The sequence below is a fragment of the Panthera leo genome, chromosome B2 (assembly GCF_018350215.1).
Source record: "Panthera leo isolate Ple1 chromosome B2, P.leo_Ple1_pat1.1, whole genome shotgun sequence".
Taxonomy (NCBI): Eukaryota; Metazoa; Chordata; class Mammalia; order Carnivora; family Felidae; genus Panthera; species Panthera leo.
Window position 1 is genome coordinate 85,242,646 of NC_056683.1, and position 7,443 is coordinate 85,250,088.

General features: G+C 34.7%; 1 pseudogene; it reads right to left on the reverse strand.

Annotated features, from left to right (window-relative positions):
- Nucleotides 1–2,380: 2,380 nt before the first annotated feature.
- LOC122219104 lies at nucleotides 2,381–2,770 on the reverse strand (annotated as a pseudogene).
- Nucleotides 2,771–7,443: the final 4,673 nt, after the last annotated feature.

Here is a 7,443-nt window from a genome sequence, read left to right on the forward strand (position 1 = left end):
CCTGCTTAAAATTTTCTCTCTTATTCCCTCTGCCTCTCTCCCCAGCTCGTGTTCACTCTCTCTCTCTAAAATAATAAAAATAATTTAAAAAGATCAAAATAAAACAGAGCAGAGGGGGATAGGAAGTACAATGTGTAGGTATGTAAACTTCCTATAGTACCTGCATTACCAAGGCATCCTCCCCTTTCCACTAAATTTCTCTGATTCATAGGGAGCTCATTTCCATCACTAGATTCAAGGGGACACTTATTTGTATAGGTCAGTCATGATAATCTCAAACCCCTTTCCAATTTCAGTGAATTCCAAGCTAGATCCAATTAACTCATAACATTCCCCTGGCAAATCCAGAGTTTAACACATGACCTAATCAATCCAAAGGTTTGCATTCCAATACTGTATGAAAAGTATTCTTTTTTTATTAGACTTCAACACAGAAACAAATTTTCCAGCTGCCGTGGGCAGCCAGATCTTTTCTGTTGAGGAAAGAAACCAACTCGCAAAGTTTAGAAAACAGTTAAGAAACAGAGCCAGAGGTTAATTCATATCAGAAATAGAGGAGACTATGTTTTGTAACATTTCGTTAAGTGACATAAAATATGACTTTATTTTTAAAGACAGTTAGTTGTCTTTGGGGTTTCTATCACTCGTTACATAAATGGTACAGCTTCTCTACCCTCAACAACTATTGATGTAGTTTTTCTTCGACCTGGAATGTATTTTATTTATTCTTTATCTGGGAGACTACCAAAGCTGAACATGTGAAACTTTTTCCCCAAACCACCTCAGCCTAAGTTAGCTGCTTTTCTCCTCTCTTTCTGTGGTACCACAATAGAGAACTAATCACACACTGCAATTGTGTATTTATGCCAATTTTATTACATCTAAATTGGAGGAGAGTGATTAAATTATGATTAAGAAGCCTTCTATCTTTAATATTTTCTGATTCAGTTATATGATCATATTTTAAATGCTAAGAATTGATAGATAATACCTCCACCATAGTCCTAGACTATAAATTTTAGCTATGTTATTGTACACCAAGGAAAGATAAAATTTAATCTTGCCTCACAGTTGCCACTTATCTATTTTGACAGGCAAATATAAAACCTAATTTTTTCTACTGAATGTGACAGGTTTCTGTTTACTGTGAACACAGATTCGAAATTATTTTCTTATGATACAGATTTGAAAGGTCGGTTATGACATATTTCTTTTTAGGGAAACACATAGGTAATTTTCAAATTTTTAAGTTATTTTAAATATGAAAGTTTTCTTCCCCCAAATGGTAAAGTTTTAAGTCCACTTAAAAATATTCCCTGTAATTATCCCTGTTTCAAGTACTAATGTTTCTTCCAAGTCACATATATTCATAAGCAAAATTGATTGCACATTATAATTTTTATAACTGTAAAAGATACATCAAAAATAAGTTGTTCCCCTTTTTATGTGATTTTGACACATCTAGACTCCTATCTGAACCAATATTTGTTTGTTTGTTTCCCCAGAAAGAATCCCTCTCTAAAACTCTGCTGTGTTATTAAGTTCACACTGAAACTTGCTTAGGAATTGACTTGAATGTGAGAAAAACATGCAAATAAATTTCTTCCTGTAAGAAACAGGTTCTATAGTCTCATATTAATGCAAATAAAAATAAGGGGAAGAGGACAGATAATTTGTGAAGAAAGCAAGAAAATAATTATCCAGATTGGACAGAAGGAAGATACAGTAAAGTTTTCATACCACTCTAAAGTAAATTTAGCCAGAACTTCAAGATCTGTTTCTCCCCCTACAGAAATGTGGAAAGGGTGTAATTTCTTTGTTGCTTGTGACTTGTTCCACTTACCTCAAGACAGCAGCCCTTCAACAACAGCTCACCTTCTGCATCTAGGAAGACAAATGGGAACTTCCACAGGTAGCGGAGAGACTAGAATCCCTCAGAGAATGTTGGGAACATCTTGCTTATGTCTGATAAGTGGCTATCCAGTGAATTAAAAGCACTTAACCCATTGAAATGATTTAGGTAACTGTGAAGGTAGATACCATTTGCAGTTATATTTCATATTTATGTGCATTTCTCAATTTTTATGTCTAAACTATGACTGGTAGTAATAATGAGAAAGTAAACTCAGATGCATGGAATGTTTCATAGATCTAGGAAAATAGCTTTAAATTTAATTCATAAATCTATATATTTTATTACACAGTAAATATATTTAAACTTATTAAAGAAATTTCAGTGTGCTGTAGTTAATAAGCAGATAGGACAGAAAATGACTTTTTTTTTTTTTTTTTTTTTTTTGAGAAAGAGCCAATGCAATGGCTAGTCTTTATTGGAAAGAAGTACCTTTACAGCACATTTTGAGCAACTCGGTGCAAAGGCTCAGTGGGCCAACTGATGGGGCACCAGCTTGTAAACGGTTCCACAGCTAGGGCATGGCCAGGTCTTGCCTTTGTAAACCCAGAACCCGATGAGGGCACTATTGTCCTCTCCACAGATGTAGCCCACTATTCGCTCTTTGGTGACAGATGGGACTCAGTTAGGGTCTTCTTTGGTGTCTGAAGCTGCCTTTGGGGCTATCATACTGTATGGATCCAGTCCCTTCCGTGCACCATCATGACCTCCCTCTCCAGCCCATCCACCTGCTCTTCATCAGTAGGAGCACCACTTTCAAATGCCCTGGAGCACACCCCGAAGACTTCATTGGGACCACCATCCCTGAGGGGCTGCTCCAAACAGCACTTCAACTCTGCGAAGTAACCTTGAAGCCATAACACCGCTACAACCAGCAGCATTTCCAGAACAGGCTCTAGAACAGAAAATGTTTTAACTAAATCTCAGTCTCTCACTCCAGTCTTCCTAATCCCGGTTGTAAATACTGAATCAATTCTTTTCAACGTTCTGTTTTTATTTCTTTTCCTGTTTTCTAACAGCTTAAGGCTCTACTTTTTGATTTATTATCAATTTCAAAAAATATCGAATTACTCCCCCATAATACTTCAAAGTAGGAGATTAGCTTACTTAAATCTAAGCCACTTCCTTCCACACTAAAATTATTCCATGGTTATACCAGTGATATACTGGTAACATTTAAACAATGGATTCGCTGAGGTGAAGAGACACCAATTTGTAGCATTTGCTAACTCCCATGGTTAATTTCAAACTACTGGAGAACTAACTTGAAAAATTCCTGAAAATCTAAAAATTAGTTCTGGCAATTCAGGACAGGACAACTGTACTACATTACCAGACAGAATCTATTTACACTAGTGTTTTTTTTAACACTAAATAATACATTTCTATTTATGGATGAAGTTTCTTCATACTGTAACTTGACTTTGCCCTTTCTTCCTGCCTTCTATCGTGAACCTTATTCAATGATCACTTTTATATAAAGACAATGTGTGTGCTTCAATAGGAAATTACAATGAAATCTTCTACATTTCCTCTTGATTCTTAAAGTTGAAAACTCATGAAAAACAGTATACAAGTAAAACATATAGACATTATTTATTAAAGCCAGATGTTGCGTTAGTATCCCAGTGTCATGACACTGGAATATTAAAAGAAGTATACTTTTAGCATCAAGATCACTGACACTCTCATTTGTAGCATTCCATTGATATATTATAATGATGAAACAAAACCCTTATTTACTCCAGATGTAGAACGTGGTTTTATTAACTAGAACTTTTGCATTTTGGTTTTGCATAGGATTTGATTTTTCCTGGAGTTTCTAATTATTTTATGTATATGCTGTGTGACTGTGGGTAAAAGTTTAGGATGTGTTTATCATATTCTTATATGTATCTGCCTTTATAATCAGAATATTTCATAACATCTCTTTTTATACCAAAAGCCTCTCTCTCAGATCACTCTTTCTTCCTGTTCCCATTTCCTGGCTCTCTCTCTTTTCTATCATCGCTGTTACCACCACATCCCTCGTTAAATCCAACTCTCCATCGAGACTATGCTACAACTGAGCATCTAATAGTGGCTAGAGAAAACTCACAACTATGCTGACTGTCACCCTCCAAAGTCATGACCATTAATTTTAAATGAGCTTTGCGAAATCAACAGGTCTATTGTATTGCCCTCAGTCCCCCCTTTCCCACTAGCCACATCATTTTATTGTATCTTCTTCTGTCTTCTCAAACATTCATCCCTCTTTGACCATCCTAACATCTGAGGTGATCTTCCTTTTAATTTTACTAAGAAAATAGGAAGTAACAAATATTCACCACTAAATCCACCAAGCAATCTCTACCTGTACCCACATATGCAGTCTGCCATTCTGTCAAAATTAGGCCTGCCCTTATTCAAAGTACTTGAAGTACTCTTGAAGTACTCTCCTGCTCTCCTGAATCATCTAATTCATTTCTATTGAATGAGTCCCATAGTAATACAAGCATGTTACAAATATCTCATCTTAAATTATATAATTAAAAGGATGTTGTATAGGATCAAAGAAAACCAGAGGAAGAGAATACAGAGCAATTTGTGAAAACAGTTATTTATGTGCTAATTTGATAAAGAACAGAGATAGTATTTTGGATGAGTGTTGAAAGGATGGACTAGCATAGTATGGTACTGGAAGTATTAGTTTTCAGTTTGGAGGAAAATAAATTTGATTCCATACTTCACAGTGACCACAAAAGTTAGTTACCAATAGGTTAATACTTCAATATGGAATGTACATTTTTAAAACTTTAGCCAAAAATAAATGAGAATATTATTCTTACCTTTAAATAGAAAAGGTTTCTTTCAATAAGCTGAAATTAGCATCAAACTACTAAAGGAATTTGATGAATTTTACTACAATGATGTAACAACTCAATTTTTATTTTCAAAAATGGATAACTGGCTTGTTTGAAAACAAGCCACCTACAGAAAACAACTAAGAAAACTGGAAAAATACTTAAAATATTAATCTGAACGTGTAAGGAAGCTACAAAGTCTGTGAAGACTTGAGGGGCAAAATCCAAGAGAGAAGTAAAATCCATAGAAGTGAGCATATATTGGGTACTGCTTTTACTCCGTAAGGAATTTATGATCCTCAAGATGTGGCTGAGAAAGGTTGAAATTGAGCAAAAGTACTATCAAGCTTTCAGCAATTTGTGAGAGCAATAGGACAAAAATCAAAGATCAGAGCCCAATAATAAGGAGAGTTTCTGGTAAACTGAACAGTCTAGGTTTAGAAAAAGGCTATGTGATCAAAGTAAGAATAAGAATTAGACCAGTTCTCAGAGAACTAAACTCCAATTAAAGCTCAGTCCATGATGGGATTAAAGTAATCTGGCATTACCCTAACTGCTGCTGTAAAGTGCATTTCTCTCCTGGAAGATTATATAATCTGGTACTTCAGTATTTTCCTAAAAGTTTTCACAATATCTGGCATCAAACAAAAATCACTAGGCATCCAAAGGGATCCAAATATTAGGAAAACAAATATTGATAATAGCAAGATAGAAACCAAAGATCAACCCCAACACTACAGAATCCTAACAGGAAATGAGGTACAATGAAAACACCATACCCCTCTCCTGTACATAGTATGAAAATCCTAAATTAAAAAAAAAGACAAACTAAATTACCAGTATATACAAAAGACAATATATGCTAAACAAATAGCATTTCATTTAAATATTTAAGGACCCCTATTATTTAAAGATCAATTCAATGTAATTCAACATAGTAAAAGAATAATATAGGGGCGCCTGGGTGGCGCAGTCGGTTAAGCGTCCGACTTCAGCCAGGTCACGATCTCACGGTCCGTGAGTTCGAGCCCCGCGTCAGGCTCTGGGCTGATGGCTCAGAGCCTGGAGCCTGTTTCCGATTCTGTGTCTCCCTCTCTCTCTGTCCCTCCCCCGTTCATGCTCTGTCTCTCTCTGTCCCAAAAATAAATAAACGTTGAAAAAAAAAAAAAATTTAAAAAAAAAAAAAAGAATAATATAGAAACATATGATTTCAGCAGATGCAGGGAAGCCGTTTGATAATAGACTAGGAAATATCCGATGAAGTGTCTGAAAACAAAACAAAGTAAGCAACCCTAACCAACCAAACCAAAAAACAGAATCACCTAACATCATGGTAGATGGTGAAATAGTAAAATACTGAGCAACTTGCCCCTGAAATGAAGAATGAGATAAGGGGATCTTCACCACCACTTCTATCCAGTATTGTTCTGAAGAGAACTTGAGCATAGTAGACAAGATGGGGAAAGGTATAAGGATTATAAAGAAAGAAAAAATAAAATTATTCATAGGATCATAATTTTGTACATAGAAATCTAAAAGAATGTATAGAATATGTTTTAAGTTTATTTATTTTGAGAGAGACAGAGAGAACATAAGTGGGGGAGGGCCAGAGAGAGGGGGAGAGAATCCCAAGCAGGGTCCACAGTCAGCACAGAGCTGGATGTAGGACTCAGTCTCATAACACTGGGATCGTGACCTGAGCCAAAATCAAGATTAAGATTCTCAACCAACTGAGCCACCCAGGAACCCCAAGAATGTATAGAATTTTACTACAAGTGTAGATTTAAGAAAGTCATTTTGTATATGTTTAATATGAAAAATAAAATGCCTTTCAATATATTAGTAATTAAAATTAGAAAATGATTTTTAAAAAAGATATTACTTGCCATAGTCTCAAGTAACATAAAACTCTTAGAATTAAATATACAAAAGATATACAGTACCCCTGCAGAAAAAAAATAGATATAAAATATTACTGAGAGAAATTAATGCTGAGGTATATACCATAGTTATAAATCAAAGTCACAGAATTGTAAAATTGCCAAATTATTCCAAATTGACCTATAGTTTAAAGGAATATCAATCAAAATCCCTACAGTTTTGTGTATATGTGTCATATATGCAAATTTGCAAGCTTAACCTAAAGATTAAGAATAGCAAGACAATCTTGAAAAAAAGAAAGAAGTTCAGAGGACATAGGTAGTATTGTATAGATACAATGACAGGTAAATATTTCAACTGCATATAATAGAGAGTCCAGAAAGAGACTTAACATGTGTTTCAGCACTCGATTTATGACAGAAGTGGTACTACAGCACAATGGGGGAATAAACAGACTTATAAATAAATAAATAGCTTTGGATAATTTACATACCCGTATAATCTCTAATTCATACCATACACAATGTCAATTCTAGATGAGAATATAAAAAGTAAAACACTGAAACTTCTAGAAGAAAATGTAAGAATATTTTCAAGGCTTGGAGTTGGCAAAATGCTGAAATATTACATGTGAAAACCTACTAACTATGAAGAAAAAGATTGTTAAATTGGATTCTTCATCAAAATAAACTATTAAAAAATGAGGGTAAACCGGAGAGCAACCTGTTATTTGCAATACACATAACCAACAAAGAATTTGTATCCAAGACATTTAAATAACATATAGATCAATAAAGGGAAGACAGG